This window comes from Hyperolius riggenbachi, chromosome 5 (genome assembly GCF_040937935.1).
Source record: "Hyperolius riggenbachi isolate aHypRig1 chromosome 5, aHypRig1.pri, whole genome shotgun sequence".
In the NCBI taxonomy this organism is placed as follows: domain Eukaryota; kingdom Metazoa; phylum Chordata; class Amphibia; order Anura; family Hyperoliidae; genus Hyperolius; species Hyperolius riggenbachi.
In genome coordinates, this window is record NC_090650.1 from 409,032,231 (window position 1) to 409,054,143 (window position 21,913).

Consider the following 21,913-nt stretch of genomic DNA (forward strand, 5'->3'; position numbering starts at 1 on the left):
CAGGCCCAGTGTAGCCAATTAGGCTACACTAGCCCCTGGAGCCCCACCCCCCTTATATAAGGCAGGCAGCGGCGGCCATTACGCTCACTCGTGTGCCTGCATTAGTGAGAGTAGGGCGAGCTGCTGCAGACTGTCTCTCATAGGGAAAGATTAGTTAGGCTTAGCTTGTTCCTGGCTGCATACCTGTTCTGTGAACCCACCACTGCATACCTGTACTGTGAACCCACCACTGCATACCTGTACTGTGAACCCACCACTGCATACCTGTTCAGTGAACCCACCACTGCATACCTGTTCAGTGAACCTGCCACTGCATACCTGTTGTGTTCAGTGAACCTGCCACTGCATACCTGTTCTGTTCAGTGGACCCGCCACTGTATACCTGTTCAGTGAACCCGCCACTGCATACCTGTTGTGTTCAGTGAACCTGCCACTGCATACCTGTTCTGTGAACCCGCCACTGCATACCTGTTCTGTTCAGTGGACCCGCCACTGTATACCTGTTCTGTTCAGTGAACACGCCACTGTATACCTGTTCAGTGAACCCGCCACTGCATACCTGTTCTGTTCAGTGAACCTGCCACTGCATACCTGTTCTGTGAACCCGCCACTGTATACCTGTACTGTTCAGTGAACCCGCCACTGCATACCTGTTCTGTTCAGTGGACCCGCTACTGTATACCTGTTCTGTTCAGTGAACCCGCCACTGTATACCTGTACTGTTCAGTGAACCCGCCACTGCATACCTGTTCTTTTCAGTGGAGCCGCTACTGTATACCGGTTCTGTTCAGTGAACCCGCCACTGCATACCTGTTGTGTTCAGTGAACCCGCCACTGTATACCTGTACTGTTCAGTGAACCTGCCACTGCATACCTGTACTGTTCAGTGAACCCGCCACTGCATACCTGTTGTGTTCAGTGAACCCGCCACTGCATACCTGTTCTGTTCAGTGAACCTGCCACTGCATACCTGTTCTGTGAGGAGGTGGGGAAGGTTGGAGGCAGAGCAGGGTGGCAGTGCTCGATAAGACTGGGAGATGACAGCAAGCAATGTGAGGATCAGTGCAGAAGTGAATGCTATGCAATGGGATCAGTATAGTGAATGTTAGCGTTCACTCCATTGGCACCCCTGACACCTAATGGCGCTTCAAGAATTGGCCTGGAGTGTCTTTGGCAAAAAGCGCCCACAGAGCTCATAGACATATAAAAACAGCTTCTGCAACTGGCTTCCTACACAGATCTAGGAAACATTTGTAGCTTGCGTGGGTGTTCTGTTAAATGAATATTAAAAAGGAAACCTCTGCCTAAACTCGTATGCCGGCATTCTCGATTGCAGAAAGACAGCACTAAACTGAATGTTATCAGTAGAGATCGACAGTCCCTGATTAGATTAGATATGACGCCTGTTTAGGAGACAAGAGTTAAAAACATCAAGAAATATTTACCTGCTTAGCTGCTTTATTTGGAGATTCTGATTTTATACAGGTTTTGGATAGAAGCTGTAGGTTCCTCAGCAGAAGGGCACCTACATTGGCTGACCGTTTGTCTCGTTAGTCTAAAATACCAAAGGCAGGAGACATTTTTATTGCTGATTTTGGTAGCTTGAAAATGTTTTGAACCTCATTTCAATCTTTATAGCTGTTTATGTCCTTGTCTGGGAGGATTTCCTTTGTTATTTGTCCTTACAGAAAGTGGATAAATCACAAAAACATGGGCAGCAATTGCTACAAATTAAAGAGGAACTGTAGAGAGAAAATAACATAATGAATAAAATAGCCTATTTTTTTTTAAATATTCATTTATAGATTATTTAATCAGTGTTTGCCCATTGTAAAATCTTTGCTCTCCCTGATTTACATTCTGAAATGTATCACTGGTGCGGACATCTTTAGTTTTGCCATGTGATCTTCGTCAAAAAAAATTCTGTGCACAGAGGGAGATATTGCTTGCTTGGCAGCTGGAAAAAGCCGTTATTTTCCACAATGCAATGAGGCTCACAGACAGGAAACTGTCAGGAACATGGCCATGACATCACACTGTGGCAGGGATTTCACCACAATATCAGCCACACAGACCCCCCTGATGATCCATTCGAGAAAAGTTAAAGAGTTCTCATGGGAAAGGGGATATCAGCCACTAATTGGAAGTTGAATCCTGAATTGAAGTTCAATCCTGAGTTAAAATTCTTCTTCAAATCTTTTTTGTAGAGTAGGGAAAACTGACCACCTGTGTATGGATTTACATATTCTGAGCAAAACATAGTTTAAGACTTTTAACCAATGAAACTGTCTGCAACTGGCGAAAAACGTTGCAAATAAAGTTCTTACACAGATCCTATGAGCCTGATCCAACTCACACTTTCTCATAGGAGATCATTTTTAACTACCCTAACACCGCCCCATGCCAATGGGCGTGGCCGCCCCAGGACCGCCTAACGCCAATTGGCGTCAAGTCCTGGGGCCGGATACTGCAGGAGGCTGCGCGCGCATCTCCTGCTTGGGAGTCGGAGCTCCGCCCCGCCTTCAGTCTCCGAGGGAAATTTAATGAAAAAAAACCCAAACATAAATATTTATTAAAAAAAAACATAAACAGGGGGCGATTAGACCCCACCAACAGAAAGCTCTGTTGGTGGGGAGAAAAGGGGAATCATTTGTGTGCTGTGTTGTGCGGCCCTGCAGCTCGGCCTTAAAGCTGCAGTGGCCTGTTAACAGAAAAATGGCCTTAACACTGTGGTCCTGAAGTGGTTAATCTTCTGTTTAATAACCTTTCAGTTCTCTGTAATTGGAAAAATACTAAAAAGTAGGTGAAAAATTACTGACAAAAATATTCTGAGTATTTTCTTGCTTGCTGGAGGCTTCAAAGGCATTTTGTTTGATAACGTGAAAATATCACCTATCAGAAAATGTAGGCGAAAAAGTGAATTGGGTCTGGCCCTGTGGCCCATATGCAATTACCTTTATCTCCCTAGTTTTCTCCTAGGAGATAATTTTTCATTTTCTATTTAAAATAACTTTCCAGGACTTTTCAACTGAAAAATGTAACGATCGGTGTAACACAGAGAGGGTCTGATTATTGGTGATCTGCAGTATCACCAAAATACAGATATATACCTGATTATTGATGATCTGCAGTATCACCGATAATCAGATATATTACCAACCTCTGGACACCTGAGAGATATGAGTGTTTGGTGCAACAGTAATACTTTGAGAACAATACCAGGAAGACAGGTACAAGGCAGTAAGGAATACTGCTAGAGTAAGTACCTTCCAGCAGCCTGAGACTCTCCCGCAGGGAGGAGTCAGACTGGGAGAGGGAAGGACCAGAGCGAGAGTGACACCAATAGAGGATGTCACTGACTGGTCTGTGAACTATCTCTTAACTGGGGAGATAGCTCTCCAGGTCGGACAAGCCAGGTCGGCAACACACGGACATACACAGTACAAAGACAGAAGGCTGATTTGGTAATCCTAAGGCAAGCAGGGTTTGGCAACAGAGTATCAGATATAGCGAAGTACCAAATCAGTGAACAGAAGAGTGGTCAGGAAAGCAGAAAGTCATAACAGATAATAAACAATGCCTAGTCTTGGGTGTGAGCTCCGTGATCATCAACACCCTGGAACTAGTCTGAAGTATAACAGAATGGTAACACAAGTCCCTAATCTTGGGTGTGAGGTCCTTGATCATCAACACCCTGGAACTAGTCTGAGGTATAACAGAATGATAACACAAGTCCCTAATCTTGGGTGTGAGGTCCTTGATCATCAACACCCTGGAACTAGTCTGAGGTATAACAGAATGATAACACAGATTCCTAATCTTGGGTGTGAGGCCCTTGATCATCAACACCCTGGAACTAATCTGAAGTATAACTGAATGATAACACAGATTCTGACAATAAGGTCTGAGTGCTTCCACGTAGTGATCGCAACGGCAGACAACCAGCGAATGACCAGCACCCAGTATATATAGCCCAGCGCTCTCCAGCGCCTCCCCTAAGTGCTGGACCAATGGGAACTGGTACAATCGTCAGCTGACCGGCTTGGTCAGCTGACTCCCTTCTGGCTGTCATAAAAGTTCTGCCTCTCAACGCGTGCGTCCTTCTGAACCTGTGTGGACTATCAGTCCCAGCCACACCAGACATGTCTTGCGTACCACCCGCCGCGCTGGACGCGGAGCCAGCCGCACCGCTATCAAGGCATGCGGTGGTTTCTCCATGTTCAGCCATACTGACAGATGTAGGCCTACGCGTGCAAACCACCGCGTTGGACGCGGAATCAGCCGCCTTGTTCTGAGCGCAAGCGGCGGCTTTTCCGCGTTTTCTCACAGTACCCCCCCCCCCTGAGGAGTGGACTCTGGATAGCTCTTACCCGGTTTCTCAGGATGTAGGGCGTGGAACTCCCTCTTCAATTCATCCGCATGCATGCGGCACTCAGGTACCCATGTTCTTTCCTCAATGCCATAACCCTTCCAGTGAACCAAATACTGTACTGAGTTCTGTACAATACGTGAGTCTAAAATCTTTTCCACTTCATACTCAGGTTGGTCGTCCACCATCACAGGGGAAGGAGGAGTGGAATCCACCTGCACTGCTGGCTTAAGCAGGGAAACATGGAATGATCTCACACCCCGCATACTGGCAGGAAGATCAATGGCATAAGTAACATTGTTGATTTTCCTGGTTACAGGGAAAGGACCCACAAATCTGGGTCCTAACTTGGGTGAAGGCTGTTTTAGGGCCAAATGACGAGTGGACACCCAGACCAAGTCTCCTGGCCGAAACTTCCACTCTATGGAACGTTTCTTGTCAGCTTGCTTTTTCTGACTCTGAAAAGCCTTCTCTAGATTCTTTTTCACCATTCCCCAAATGTTTTTAAATGACTTTTGCCAAGCCTCCAGAGCTGGAAACGGAGTAGAGGCCACTGGCAATGGGGAGAACCTAGGCAACCTTCCTGTTACCACCTGAAATGGAGAGAATCCAGAAGAAGAGCTTTTCAAATTATTGTGTGCAAATTCTGCAAACGGCAAGAACTTGACCCAATCAGTCTGTGCATCCGCCACATAACACCTTAAAAACTGTTCCAGAGATTGATTAATTCTCTCGGTCTGACCATTGGTCTGTGGGTGGTAGCCCGACGAAAACGACAGTTCCATGCCCAACTGATGACAGAATGCCCTCCAAAATTTAGAAACAAATTGGACTCCCCGATCTGACACTATATTTTCCGGAATACCATGTAGCCGGAAGATATGCAGGATGAAAAGATCGGCCAACTCCTGGGCCGAGGGGAGTCCTTTCAGGGGCACGAAATGGGCCATTTTACTGAATCTGTCGACTACCACCCAAATGACCGACATGCCCTCAGACTTCGGGAGTTCGCCCACAAAATCCATGGACAAATGGGTCCAGGGTTCACTCGGGGTGGGTAAAGGCTGCAATGTTCCCACAGGTGCCTGACGGGAGGGTTTACTTCTTGCACATACTGCACATTCTCTCACATACTCCTTGCAGTCAGTTGCCAACGAAGGCCACCATGCACACCTAGCAACAAGATCCTGTGTTCTGGTGGCACCAGGATGTCCAGCATTCTTGTGGGAGTGGAACATCTGCAAAATCTGGAGGCGCAATGGCAACGGTACAAACATGACCCCTTCAGGCTTTCCCTCAGGGACGTCCTGTTGGAAAGGACTTAAAGTTTCAGTCCAGTTCCTCCAGGTCTCTGTGGCTGCCAACACCACTTTCTGTGGGAGAATAGTCTCTGGGTCTGAGGGCTGTGCTGTCTCTGGCTCGAAACATCTGGATAAAGCGTCTGTTTTAATGTTTTTACTACCTGGGGTATACGTGATTATAAATCTGAATCTCGAGAAAAACAGTGACCACCGAGCATGTCGGGGACTCAATCTCTTAGCCCCCTCGATGTATTCCAAATTTTTGTGATCAGTGTAAACGGTAATCGTATGTTCTGCTCCTTTTAGCCAATGGCGCCATTCTTCAAAGGCCAACTTAATGGCTAGGAGCTCCCTGTTGCCTATATCATAGTTTTTCTCTGCGGGTGAAAATCTACGAGAGAAATAGGCACACGGGTGTAACCTTCCCTGCAACCCAGAACGCTGAGACAGCACAGCCCCTACCCCAACCTCTGAGGCATCTATCTCCACAATAAAGGGATAGGAGATGTCAACGTGTCTTAAAATGGGTGCAGTACAAAACAATTCCTTCAGGGTGGAGAAAGCAGCAAGAGCTTCGGAGGACCAGTGGTTAGTATCTGCCCCTTTCTTTGTGAGACTGGTAAGGGGTGCGATGACTGTGGAGTACCCCTTTATGAACCTTCTATAGTAGTTAGCGAAACTCAAGAATCTCTGGAGAGCTTTCAGACCCACGGGCTGAGGCCACTCCAGAACAGCATAGACCTTGGCAGGGTCCATAGAAAGGCCTGAGGTAGAAATTATGTACCCCAGAAAGGTGACAAATGTTACCTCAAAAATGCATTTCTCCAATTTGGCATATAACATGTTTTGTCTTAGCTTGTGCAACACAAACCTGACATGATCCCTTTGCTCTGAGAGGTTGGCTGAGAAGATTAGTATATCATCCAAATATACTAAGACAAATTTGCCTAAAACCTCTCTGAACACCTCATTAATGAGTTCCTGAAAGACGGCCGGGGCGTTACACAACCCGAAGGGCATCACCAGGTACTCGTAATGCCCATCGGGTGTGTTAAAGGCCGTCTTCCATTCATTGCCCTCTCTGATCCGTACCAGGTTGTATGCACCCCGCAAATCCAATTTTGAGAAGATCTTAGCATTGGTGACCTGAGTAAATAAATCGTCTATCAAAGGCAATGGATAGCGATTTTTTACTGTGATTTTATTCAGGCCCCGATAATCAATGCACGGCCGAAGGCCTCCGTCTTTTTTTTTTTACAAAAAAGAAACCTGCACCAGCAGGTGACCGGGAAGGGCGAATGAACCCTTTAGCTAAATTTTCACGGATGTATTCCTGCATGGCCAATTTTTCGGGCCCAGATAAATTGTAGAGATGACCTCTAGGGGGCATACAACCAGACCGGAGATCAATAGGACAATCGAAAGGGCGGTGTGGAGGAAGTTTAACGGCCGATTTAGGACAAAACACGTCTGCAAACTCAGAATACTGATCTGGCAATCCTTCCACATGAATCTTGGTCTCACCCAAGTTACCTTCGCTAAACAATGATGAAAACACTGGGAAGACCAGCTCGTTAGCTGACCAGTGGCCCAGTTAATCTGAGGTGAGTAAAGTTGTAACCAAGGCATGCCAAGAATGATCGTGGAGGTTGTCATACGTAACACACAAAAAAACAAATTTTCCCTATGCAACACCCCGATAGTGACCCCCACTTCTGGAGTCTGTGACAGAGGACTGTTACCCTGCAGAGGGGAATCATCTACTGCAGTAACCTGTATCTGTGGTTCTACCGAGGTGACCGGAATACCCAATTTTTTTGCAAATTCAAAATCCATAAAATTAGCCGCTGAGCCCGAGTCAATGAAGGCTTCAGTGACTTCAGACCTATCTTCCCATGAAATAGTACAGGGAAGAAGCAAACGTTTATCATCTAGGGGTAAAAATTGTATGCCTAGGGTATTACCCCCGACTACACCTAGGCAGTAGCGTTTCCCGACTTTTTAGGGCAATTCTGTACTCTATGACCCCCCTCTGCACAATAAAGACAGAGACGCTCTGAGATTCTGCGTTTCCGCTCCACTTGAGACAACTTTGACAGACCAATCTGCATTGGCTCCGGTGGAGGTGAAGCGGGTGGAAGTGAAGTCACTGGGGGAGCAGCGTGGGACACCATTCTCACATGGTTTTTACCCCGGGTCTGTCTCTGATATCGCAGCCGGCGATCTATCCTGATGGCCGATGAAATTTCTTCATCGATGGACTTAGGTTCCGGCTGACTTAACATAAGATCGGAGACCTCGTCTGACAACCCTGATAAAAAACAATCTAAAAGGGCAAATGTGTTCCACCTGGCCGATACTGACCATCTCCTAAATTCAGCAGCATAATCTTCAACTGAACTCTTGCCTTGACGTAAAAGTTTGAGCTTCTGCTCAGAAGTCGAGGCAATGTCTGGATCGTCGTAAATTATAGCCATAGCTTTAAAAAATTCCTCTACAGAGGTCAGGGCCTGGTGACTGGTGGGAAGGCTATACGCCCAGGTCTGAGAATCGCCAGATACAGTAACAAGGTTTTAATAAAGGTAACCCTTTGGGCCACAGTTCCTGAAGAATTAGGTCTTAACTCAAAGTATGATAACACTCTACTTCTAAAATTTCGGAAGTCAGATCTGTGACCAGAACATTTTTCAGGTACAGGCATACGTATGTCTGTGCTAAGAGGAGATCGCACATCCTTCACTGCCGTCTGGAGGGTTTGTAAAGATCCAGACAAAGCGTCCATTACCGTCTGGTGACTGCCCTGTTCTGTTTTCCACAGAAGTGGTAAGTGTGCCCAGACGGCATTTTTTGGTCTGCCGTTCTGTAACGATCGGTGTAGCACAGAGAAGATCTGATTATTGGTGATCTGCAGTATCACCAAAATACAGATATATACCTGATTATTGATGATCTGCAGTATCACCGATAATCAGATATATTACTAACCTCTGGACACCTGAGAGATATGAGTGTTTGGTGCAACAGTAATACTTTGAGAACAATACCAGGAAGACAGGTACAAGGCAGTCAGGAATACTGCTAGAGTAAGTACCTTCCAGCAGCCTGAGACTCTCCCGCAGGGAGGAGTCAGACTGGGAGAGGGAAGGACCAGAGCGTGAGTGACACCAATAGAGGATGTCACTGACTGGTCTGTGAACTATCTCATAACTGGGGAGATAGCTCTCAAGGTCGGACAAGCCAGGTCGGCAACACACGGACATACACAGTACAAAGACAGGAGGCTGATTTGGTAATCCTAAGGCAAGCAGGGTTTGGCAACAGAGTATCAGATATAGCGAAGTACCAAATCAGTGAACAGAAGAGTGGTCAGGAAAGCAGAAAGTCATAACAGATAATAAACAATGCCTAATCTTGGGTGTGAGGTCCTTGATCATCAACACCCTGGAACTAGTCTGAGGTATAACAGAATGATAACACAAGTCCCAAATCTTGGGTGTGAGGTCCTTGATCATCAACACCCTGGAACTAGTCTGAGGTATAACAGAATGATAACACAAGTCCCTAATCTTGGGTGTGAGGTCCTTGATCATCAACACCCTGGAACTAGTCTGAAGTATAACAGAATGAGAACACAGATTCCTAATCTTGGGTGTGAGGTCCTTGATCATCAACACCCTGGAACTAATCTGAAGTATAACAGAATGATAACACAGATTCTGACAATAAGGTCTGAGTGCTTCCACGCAGTGATCGCAACGGCAGACAACCAGCGAATTACTAGCACCCAGTATATATAGCCCAGCGCTCTCCAGCGCCTCCCCTAAGTGCTGGACCAATGGGAACTGGTACAATCGTCAGCTGACCGGCTTGGTCAGCTGACTCCCTTCTGGCTGTCATAAAAGTTCTGCCTCTCAACGCGCGCGTGCGTCCTTCTGAACCTGTGTGGACTATCAGTCCCAGCCACACCAGACATGTCTTGCGTACCACCCGCCGCGCTGGACGCGGAGCCAGCCGCACCGCTATCAAGGCATGCGGTGGTTTCTCCATGTTCAGCCATACTGACAGATGTAGGCCTACGCGTGCAAACCACCGCGTTGGACGCGGAATGAGCCGCCTTGTTCTGAGCGCACGCGGCGGCTTTTCCGCGTTTTCTCACAAAAAAGTACTGAAAAGTAGGTGAAAAAATACTATCAAAAGTATGTTATTTTCTTGCTTTCTTGTGGCTTGAATGGCATTTTATTGACAAGTTTAAAATTATGAGAAAACTCAGGAGAAAAAGTTAATTGCATATGCATGTGTGTCTGTCATCTATGTGACATTAAAGAGAAACTCCGACCAAGAATTGAACTTTATCCCAAACAGTAGCTGATACCCCCTCTTACATGAGAAATCTATTCCTTTTCAACAACAGACCATCAGGGGGCGCTGTATGACTGATATTGTGGTGAAACCCCTCCCACAGGGAACAGTAAGGACCATGGTCCTGGCAGTTTCCTGTCTGTGAACTTGGTTGCATTGTGGGGAAATAGCTGTTTCCAATTGCCAAAAAAGCAAGCAGCATCTCCTTTCACTGACATCACCTGACAGCAGTAAAAATGTCAACGTATGATATATATGAGAATGTAAATCAGGGATTTAAAAGATTTTACAATGGGCAAACACTGACTAAATCATTTGTAAAAATGAAGTACTTTTTTATTACATTATTTTTACTGGAGTTCCTCTTTAAGTTAAGTTATTTTCCACTCACTAACAACCACTCTTTTGGGTCCTCTTTACTATTCCTACCGGGCTCCACGATATCCCTCCCCTTACCCAGCTACCGTACAACAAGGGAGAGCATGGACAGAGTGCAGATTTTGTAGAATGAAAGCGACTAGCCTGAGTTTTTTAGAAACTCTTGAAATGGATGCCTTATTTGGTTACCCCCATATTGGGAGTGTCCAGTTTATTATCACACCTCTCTTTCTGTCTTTTCCCCAGTATGAGAGAAGGATTACGGGAGGCTATGGTAAGGTTAGATAAGTCTTCATGGTCCAAAATAGAGCTACCATCACAAATTTTAATTGACGATACTCTTGGCATCAAAATCCTATGACACCAAGAGACTCCCACCAAGAGCCAACAAGTCAGCCCAGCGTAAGCTGCATAACTATGGAGGGTAAGCGAGAAGGCATAGAATTGTTAAAGTAAGTCTGAAGCAACCTAAAAAGAGGGAATTCTCTGGATCCTACAGAGCCTTCTCCATCCTCTCACCATGCCCTCATTCCACCGATGTCCCCGATGAAGTTATTCAACCAGCTCAGTAAAATAACTCTTCAGGACTTTCGAAGATAAGTCAATTGGTACTGCGCTAATGCTGGTGGAAAAAAATGGCAAAGCCTACTGGAGCAAGTGAGTGCGTCTTACATTCCAAAGATACTGAATAAAGTTATGCAGAGTTCACAGGGTAGGTCTTACCTGCTCCTGCCGCATCCCTCCTCTCCCCCTGGCTCTGGTCTGCTGTCAGATGGCTCCTCTTCTTCAGCTGCATCTGCCAATATCCAGGAATACTGCGGTTGTCAGCCGCTATGCAGCTTCGCAGGATCCTCTATATGCCTCGTGCTGATTATTATTGCTAATGCTAATGGCGCATGTGCGCCGGGGTCACGCATGGGGTCGCGTCACATGCGCCTTTAGCGTTACAACAGCAATCAGCATGACAAGTATGGAGGACCTGGCGGTGCTGCATAGCGGCAGCTGAAGAAGAAAAGCTGTCTGACAGCAGGAACAGATCCAGGGAGAGGAACGCGGCGGCAGGAGAAGGTATAGTATTAAAGTGTTAGTGTAGTGTAGTTTAGTGCAGTGTAGTGTACTGTTAGCATAGTCCAGTGTACAGGACCGGGCCTAGACTATTTGCTGCCTGAGACAAACTTGTGAGGAGGCCCCTCCCATCCCCTCCCCTCCTGATTTGGAATGATCGCACAGCATGCAAGTGACATGCTGCAGCTAAACACAATAGCACACTGACTGACTGACTGGCTGGCTGGCTGCGATTCTGTGACCAACAAACTGCTCACCTTCAGCCAGTCAGCAGTCTTTCATTCCTCCTCAGTGAGGACAGCAGTGCCACCTCCTCCCTTCTGCTGTGCAAGTCAAATGAAACACTGCTGCTCTCCGGCCTCTCTTCACTCACTGTCAGACTCCTCACACAGCACAACAAGCAGCTTTTCCCCAATGATCACCTCTTCACCTCTCCTATCGCTTCTCCTCCTACTCTGACTGCAGCATGCTGTAAGTGTAAACACACAGTACAAACATGCTGCCCCTGTAATCTCTGCGTCTGATGCAAGTGTTTCACCTTGCTTCATGAGAGAACCGGCCCTGGCAGTGTGGTGTAGTGCAGTGCAGTGCAGTGTATTGCTGTGTAGCTTAGTTGGTGGGGCAGCAGGGATTAGTGTAGTATAGTGCAGTGTAACTGGTGGGGGCAGCAGTGTAGTGTAGCTGGGCAGTGTAGCACTGATGAAGTAGATTAGTTTTGGGGGGGGGGGGGGGGTTGTTTTAAAGGTGGAGGGTAAAAGGTCCATTAGACACCCCTGCACCATAGGCGCACCAGGTTTAGAGGTTTACGTTTTTTTTCCCTGATTTTTGCCGTCTAAACTAAGGTGCGTCTTATATGCCCTAATGTCGGAGCATTTTATATCCTGGAGCGTAAAATATATACAGTATATTGTCTTTCCTGTATGAATGTACTTCAGACAGACTCCAGCTTATAAAATATAACTGTAGATTGATCAGATGTTGCCGACTGCCACGTATTTCAAGACACCTTCCAAAATTAAAAACATATCCCCAATCATGTCCCCGGAAATGAAAAGTGAAGGGAACCGTTACAGACACCTTTGAGGGCAACATAGATCTACTTGCCTGGGGAGATCGACTGATGACAATTTGCAGCTCCCAATATCGATCAGTTAAGAGATAACATTGTATTGATCAGTGGAACGCGTTAGGAGATATTTTCCAGAGGGGGTGCCAGCCTGGTCGGACCCTACATAAGCTCATCACAGAATTGATGAATTCCATCTGGAAAGAAGCAGTAAAACTGAGATGAAAAGCCCATGTTTTTCCAGGGCGAAGATTCTCATTGTACATCTGTCCCCTCGAGTCAATTTTTTTCCTCGGTTTTTCTCCATCTCATCTCGCTCTGTGTCCTTGTGCAGCCTAACGAGATTTGGGATTTTTTTTTTATTTTCTATTTTTTTTTTCAGCCACTGGATGGTTTCATAAAAAGCAAATAGCTTCATAGATGAACTGTAATAAAACTCTGAAATATTTTCTTAGAGAGCCTTTGGTGACAAAATAAATCATAACAGGGAAGCTCTCATGGGCTCAGACTCTGGATTTTCTGCCACAAGATGGAACTCTCTGCTTGCGCTACAGCATAAATCTTACAGGCTGCTAAACCGTGTCACATTATATAGAGTGCGTCTCACTGGCCCGCAAGAAAATTGTGGCGGCCGTTAAAGCGGAACTCTGCCCTTTTTTTATTGTCAGTAGATGTGCTTGTGGAAAAGGTCTTCTTAACCATTTCAGCCCGCGGGGATTTTCCACCTTATGCATCGGAGCAATTTTCACCTCCCATTCATTCACTAATAACTTTATCACTACTTATCACAATAAACTGATCTATATCTTGTTTTTTCCGCCACCAATTAGGCTTTCTTTGAGGGGTACATTTTGCTAAGAGCCACTTTACTGTAAATGCATTTTTACAGGATTAATAAGAACAAAATGAAAAAATTCATTATTTCTCAGTTTTCGGCCATTATAGCTTTAAAATAATCCATGCTACCATAATTAAAACCTATGTATTTTATTTGCCCATATGTCTCGGTTATTATACCATTTAAATTTTGTCCCTATCACAATGTATGGCGCCAATATTTTATTTGGAAATAAAGGTGCATTGTTTCGGTTTTGCACCCATCACTATTTACAAGCTTATAATTTTAAAAATGTTCGTAGTATACCCCCTTCAAATGCATATTTAAAAAGTTCAGACCCTTAGGTAACTATTTATGTTTTTTTTTTTTTTTTATTGTTTTTTTTTTTCCCATTAAAAATTATATTTGGGGAATATTTTGGTGTGGGACATAAACAGTCAATTTTTTATGTTGTAATGTGTGTAAATTGTAATGTAAAAAATGTGCAGATGTAGTTTTACTATTTGGCCACAAGATGGCCACCTTCATTTTTGGTTTCCCTCCTTGTACTTCCCGCTAAGCGGAAGTACAAGGGGGATGCGAAAATCTGTCTGGGCAGAAGAACTGAAGCCTCACGGGTGAGCGCTTCGGTTTTTCTGCGGGGAACAGGGATCGGTGATCAGGAACCATGTTCCCTTTCACTGATCCCAGGGCTACCGGGGGACACCACGAGGGCGCGCCCGCGATCGCATGCAGGAGCTCGGGGAAGCGCAGCAGAGCAGCCGTCCGGACGTGAGCTTCACGTTTGGGCGGCTGAAATGGTTAAAGAGACTCTGTAACAAAATCTTAAGCATTATTTCTTCTATCCTATAAGTTCCTATACCTGTTCTAATGTGGTCTGGATTACTGCAGCCTTTTGTAGTTGCAATGTTTCTGTAATATATCTAATCTTCGTTTCTTGTCAAGCCTTGTCGAGACAAAGAGGAATGCACTCTCTCTGCTGTGATAGGGAGAAGTTATGCACGCCCCCTGCACACCCCCTGCAGACACTCCTGTGTGTGTATGAGTCACAGGCATGTCTCTGCTCACAGCCAGCATCTGGTGGAGCTGAGAAATTTCAAACAGCTGTGAGTGCAGAGAGATCAATGCAGAGCTCAGACAAGAAGCTAAGGAAACACGTGGGAGTAACATTCCAGCAATCAAGTCACATTTCAGAGGAGCTTCTGCAAACGGGCACCTGCTCTGATGATGTATTTCCTGTTTGGCAGCCATCTTCATTGGTTACAAAAACAATGAATAAAACAGTGATTTTATCACCAGGAAAGCAGCGGGAGCAGCGAAAATGTCAGAGGGGGCTAGGAGAAGACAACAATCAGGCTGGTACGTTTATTTATATAAGATTTTCACAGTACAGATTCTCTTTACAGCTCACCTTTTGCAAAAAAAAGGAAACAAATCCCATGCTAATCTAGAAATAAAAAACACATATATAAGTAGATAAATACTAGTTCTACGTACATAACAGATGTATTGTGCTATCCACGTAATCATTCCTGTGAATTTTATAAAGGAAAAACAGAGAAGCCTATTCTATTCAAGTTTCCATCTTAGTTACCTTTGACCTCCTGACATTATTTCCTCCCTCGCTCTTTTTTTCTCCTCTTGCTAATTGTGTATTCGTTACCCGCCCTCCTTGCAGAGTCCGCCCTCCTCCCAGAGTCTTCAGACACTCCCACTGAGGTCTATACTAGTAAGTGCAGTCTTATGCCATTAGACACCCCAAGGTATTCCGTTAGGTGTATGACGGGTTAATAGAAGATTTTATTTTTTGTCACAAGTTAGCGGAAATTGATTTTTATTATTTTTTATCACAAAATGTCAATTTCCGCTTCTCCTGAGTACGGCGATACCACACGTGTGACACTTTTTTGCAGCCTAGGTGCGCTAAGGGGCCCAACGTCCTATTCACAGGTCATTTTGAGACATTTGGTTTCAAGACTACTCCTCACGGTTTAGGGCCCCTAAAATGCTAGGGCAGTATAGGAACCCTACAAGTGACCCCATTTTAGAAAGAAGAAGAATCCAGGAGGTCCGCACACTCGAAGAATAAACATCCAAATTTTATTCAAACATTGTGAGAAAATTCCATTCAAAAGACCAACGATTCGTTTCGGGGCCCCGTGGGGTCCCCTTTGTCAAAGCAACACAAACAGAATGGTGACAATGTGTTGCCTTTTTAGAAAGAAGACACCCCAAGGTATTCCGTTAGGAGTATGGTGAGTTTATAGAAGATTTTATTTTTTGTCACAAGTTAGCGGAAATTAATTTTTATTTTATTTTTTTTCACAAAGTGTCAATTTCCGCTAACTTGTGACAAAAAAAAAATCTTCTATGAACTCACCATACTCCTAACAGAATACCTTGTGGTGTTGTCTTTCTAAAATGGGGTCACTTGTGGGGTTCCTAAACTGCCCTGGCATTTTAGGGACCCTAAACCGTGAGGAGTAGTCTTGAAACCAAATGTCTCAAAAATGACCTGTGAAATCCTAAAGGTACTCATTGGACTTTGGGCCCCTTAGCGCAGTTAGGGTGCAAAAAAGTGCCACACATGTGGTATCACTGTACCCAGGAGAAGTAGTATAATGTGTTTTGTGATGTATTTTTACACATACCCATGCTGAGTGGGAGAAATATCTCTGTAAATGGACAATTGTGTGTAAAAAAAAATAAAAACATTGTCATTTACAGAGATATTTTTCCCACCCAGCATGGGTATGTGTAAAAATACACCCCAAAACACATTACACTACTTCTCCTGAGTACGGCAATACCACATGTGTGGCACTTTTTTGCAGCCTAACTGCGCTAAGGGGCCCAAAGTCCAAATATACACTGAATGATTTTAGACATGTAGCACAATAAATTTGGACAAAAATGTATACAGAAATTTTACTTTATTTGACAAATTTGATCACAGAAAGTTAAAAAAAATCATTTTTTTGACAAAATTCATGTCTTTTTTGATGAATATAATAAAAACTAAAAATCGCAGCAGCAATCAAATAACACCAAAAGAAAGCTGTATTAGTGACAAGAAAAGGAGGTAAAATTCATTTAGATAGTAGGTTGTATGACCGAGCAATAAATCGTTAAAGCTGCAGTGGTCTGAATGGAAAAAAAGGCTCTGGTCCTTAAGGGGCGAAAAGACTGTGGTCCTTATGTGGTTAAACCTCCGCCACAGAGCCGCAATTTGCGGGAAAGAAAGTCAATTTGGGTGGCCGGAGGCCCGCCACAAAGCTGCAATTAGCAGCAAACAAGCTAAATGTTGACACCCAGAAGGGCCCAATAGAATTGCAGGAGCCAGGGACTTACGTAGTGCTGCAATTTGCATATCCGGAAGCCCCCAGCGCCAGATATAATTGATTGAAATTTTTGTTCTTTGTCACAAATCTCGGCTTTTATAATAGGCACTTATGGCGGCTCCGTTTTTCTCGTAAGGGCTCCTACACCTAGAGGTGTATCTAGAGGGGTGCAGGCATGGCTTGTTCCATGGGTACTATATCACCATGGGCGCCATGACCCATGCCTCGAACTCAGACCTCAGATCGGATTAAAGGGGAACTTCAGCCTAAACAAACATACTGTCATTAAGTTACATTAGTTATGTTAATTAGAATAGATAGGTAATATAATTTTTTACCCACCCAGTTTTAAAAGAACAGGCAAATGTTTGTGATTCATGGGGGCTGTCATCTTTGTCATGGGGGCAGCCATCTTTTTGGTTGAAAGGAGGTGACAGGGAGCATAAGACACAGTTCCAACTGTCCTGTGTCCTGATAACCCCTCCCAGCTGCATACGCTAGGCTTCAAATGTCAAATTAAAAATGTAAAAAAATAAAAAAATTGCACCAAAACAGCAGAACGAGAACAACATCAGAAATCCCATCATGCTTTGCACAGAATCAGGGGAAAAATGCCCGGGCAGTTTTCTTCTGTGCAGCTAAAAATGAGGCTTGTATAAGAGAAACAAAGTTCTGATGCTGTGAAACTGTTAAAGAAACACCAAGCCTTTTCAGTGCTGCTGAGTCGATTTTTAGTCTGGAGGTTCACTTTAAATGGTATCTGGGGAACATGGCTACTTAATTTATGGTTGTGGGGCTCACTTGGCTCAGTGTTAGAAAAGAGGCTAGAGAAGAAATAAGAAGAAATATTTCCCGAAAAGTACCTTCAGGAATATCCCGAGCCAAAAAACACAGGTAATCATAACATGTACGCAAGAAAGGATGCTGTTTTTGTTGGGAAAGGGGCTCTGACTGGGGGGGGGGGGGGGGGAGGCACAATTTCAGTGTTTGCCATAGGCGCTATATTACCCAGATAAACCCCTGCCTACACCCTTTTTTCCTGAATCAGCGAAGGAAGCCTTATAATCTAGAGGCTTTCCTCTTGCGTAAGTATGTGATTTTGTACCCGAGCTGGAGAAGGGCCCCATGTGAGCCCCTCTGGTTCAGAGGCCCGGATGTTGTCATAACCTCTGCATATCCAATCCTTAGGCCGCTACCCGGGGTGTCCCTTTAAGCGAGGTCCATCTCTCGCTGCTGCAAGTGGCTCTTGATTAAAACAGAAGGATTTGCGCATTAGTTGCCGAGTGGAAATATCCCGCCACTAATCACGATTAAGCTCATTTCTCCATGCTTATCCACTGTAGTCTTTGCATGTATATTGAGATGTGCTATTTCATCATCTTTCAATGTCATCTGCGCATAAATTAAACAGCGGTGGCTCCCTCGCCGCTCCCAGCGGGACGCCATGTGCGACGCTTCCTTTTGATAAATGCTCTCCATTAATAATCAGCTGTTTCTATTTTCTTTGTTTTATTCTAAAAACAATTTGCCTAATAGTAATGTTTACAGAGCCGCGGTAATCACTGGAGTGGCTCGTTACATTTTCCCGCGGAATGTTACTTTGCGCTATTCATCAGGGTTCATGTCCGCATCGGAGACATCAGAGGCAATCAGGGCTATTCCCATTGCCTATTCATCATGTTCATTAGCTGTGGCTAATTATCAGAGTGGCACAGGACACATTATAGGCAGCAACCGCATCAGCGTGCAAATGTGCGCCATACAAACTCGCACAGTATTTATTATTATTGTTACATGATCTAGTTACCTTCATTATTACACCAAAAATGAAATATAATACACCTGGAACGACATAGCACGAGGCAGGAAATTTGGGCACCCACTGGCGGCGGAAGTTTGATCAAAATGGCATTATGGGGCAATTTCACGTCCATGGTGCCCGATAAACAGCAGGTGTTGGATCCAGATTAGCCCTCAATGCTGCTATTTCACTGGGACCCTATGGTGGTGCCTCCAAAATTACTGTAAAGTTTTTGACATTTTTTGGGGGCCTCAGTTGTTGCACTTGGCGAGGGGTGGTGGTTAAGGTTAGGTGTGGGGGTGTGGTTAAGGTAAGGCATCAGGTAGGGTGTTTGTGTGTCATGCGGAGGGGGGGGGGGGATGGTTATGGTTAGATGTCAGGTATACTAGGGCGAATAGACGTCGGGTAGGGTGTTTGTGCGGGGGGGGGGGGGGAGGCGGTCAGGGATAGGTCTCAGGTAGGGTATTTGTGTGTGTGTGCGCGGGGGGATGGTTAGGGTTAGGCGTCGGGTAGGGTGTTTGTGCGGGGGGGCAGTTAGGTGTCAGGTAGGGTATGTGTGTGCGTGTGCGCAGGGGAAGGTTAGGGTTAGGCGTCAGGTAGGGTGATTGTGTGGGGAAGGGTTAGGCATCGGGTAGGGTGTTTGTGCAAGAGGGGTCAGTTAGGGTTAGGTATCAGGTAGGGTGTTTGTGTGGGGGAGGGTTAGGGTTAGGCGTTGGGTAGGGTGTTTGTGCGGGGAGACGGTTATATGCCAGGAAGAGGGAGGGGTGGTTAGGGCTGGCGTCGGGGGGGGGGGGGGGGGGAGTTCTATGTGAGAGTGGGGTTAAGATAAGTTACAGTAAACTATTGGTGTTTAGTACCGATATTTTACAATACATCTTTACACTTTAATAGTACAATATCGGTCAATTTACCAGTTATTCTACTATCGGCTTTTCAGGGCGCCCAAATTTCCAGGCGCCCTTTTATTACTTACTCGGCGTAGCAATATGGAATGCCGTACCCATTGTTATGTAGACAATGCTTGGGGGGCTCAATCTTGCACTGGAGTTCAAAGCTCCTCAGCTACACCACTGCCTGGAAGTGAAATATGCATTACTAGCCGACCCGCAGCGTAGCATACGCCGCATAAGGGGGTAGAGGGCAGGAAGGGGGTATTGGGCACAGTGGCGGGGAGGGGGGTCGGACCCCCCCCTCAACTGGGTCCCCCATGTGTGCTCCCCCTCCAGCTTAAGCTCAGCAGGAACCACCCCTCCCTCACCTGGGTCCCCCATGTGCGCTCCCCCTTCTGCTTAAGCTCAGCAAGACCACCCTCCCTCACCTGGGTCCCCCATGTGCGCTCCCCCTCCTGCTTAAGCTCAGCAGGACCCCCCTCCCTCACCTGGGTCCCCCATGTGCACTCCCCCTCCAGCTTAAGCTCAGCAGGAACCCTGGCTCACCTGGGTCCCCCATGTGCATTCTCCCTGCAGCTTAAGCTCAGCAGGAACCCCCCCTGCCTCACCTGTGTCCCCCATGTGCGCTCCCCTCCTGCTTAAGCACAGTAGCAGCCGCCACTATTAGTAAGAGGCAGCGGGCGGGGATGCCTCACCTCTTCCATGTTCCAGCGTGCGATCCACTGTTGTCACTTCCTGCAATGCTCCCCACTGTATTGGTGTAATTTGCCTTTTTAAAACAGAAGGAAATCTGCAATAATTCAGCTATAAGTGAACATTTTTAAATATGCAAATTATCCCTTTTCAACCTTAGTAATCCAAGCAAGCATCCAGAACCACTGGTGTATAGCAAGCTTATAGCTTTAAATTTTACACAGCTATATCAAACCCACATGTGACAGCCTGTTTCAGACTTTTGGTCCTCATTAGTACATAGCAGAGATTGATATGGCAGTATGAGATGGGGCTTGGACCAGTACAACAGAGTAACCAAGCAGCTCAGGGTGACCCAAACCACTCGGAATGTATAGGGCCATAAAAGGAACCAAAAAGACCTTCTACTAAAAAAAATCAAAGCTTGGTGTAATTTGGCTTCTTAAAACAGAAGAAAATCTGCAATAATTCAGCTATAAGTGAACATTTGTGGTTACCCACAATGCACCGCTGCTAAATATACAAACTATTCCTTTTCACTCTTGGTAAGTCAAGCAAGCCTATGGGCCTGATTCACAAAGCGGTGCAAACTGTTTAGCACGGTTGTGCTAAACAGTTAGCACGTGAAGTGCCGTTCGCGGACTTTTGCGCGCACAAAGTGCCGCGATTTGCATGATTGCGGTCTTTTGCGCGCGCAATTTGCCACAAATCGCGGTACTTTACACACGCAAAAGTCCGCGATTGCGGTCTTGTGCGAGATTCACAGCACTTTCCACGCACAAAAGTCCACAAATGGCACTTCACGTGCTAACTGCTTAGCACACCCATGCTGAACAGTTTGCACCATTTTGTGAATCAGGCCCTATAGCTTTAAATTTTACACAGTCATATCAAACCCTCACGTGACAGCCTATTTCAGACTTTTAGGGCTTGTTTCCACTGTTGCGACGCGATTTCGGCCGCATTCCGACGCTTGTAAAAACGCATGCGGATGCGTTTCCACATGAGTTTTTACCGGCGATTTCGCGTGCGATTTCGCATGGCAGGGTGCCATGCGAAATTAACCATGACACTGCCAGGGCAAAATAAAATTGGAAAAGGTGCGAAATCGCACGCGAAATCGCGGGTAAAAACGCATGTAAAAACCGCATGCGTTTTTACTATTAAATACATTAGCGGCGATTCGCACGGATTCCCGACACAGGCGAAATCATTGCCTCTTTTGTGCGTTTTTTCTCCGCAACAAAAAACGCACAACGCCACCGCAGGAGTGGAAACAGCCCCATCCACTCACATTACATGTGCGAATCCGCATGCATTGGAGTCATGCGGATTCGCGATAGTGGGAACGAGCCCTCAGTCCTCATCAGTTCACAGCAGAGATTGATATGGCTGTCTGAGATAGGGCTTGGACCAGTACAACAGAGTAACCAAGCAGCTCAGGGTGACCCAAATTACTAAGAATGTATAGGGGGATAAAAGGGACCAAAAAGCCCTCCTACTAAAAAAAGCAAAGCTTGGTGTAATTTTCCTTCTTAAAATAGAAGCAAATCTGCAATAATTCAGCTATAAGTGAACATTTGTGGTTACCCACAATGCACTGCTACTGAATATGCAAATTATCCCTCTTTGCCCTTGGTTTGATATGACACTACTTCTTCTTGCTTGGACCAGCCCCTTCTTCTTGCTTGGACCGGCCCTGGGGGCAGGGCGCTACTTCTTCTTCTTGCTTGAAGGTTGAGGCACTTACTCAATTATATATATAGATTCCCCCTCCAGGCTGCCATGGATAGTGGGGGAATGATATAATTC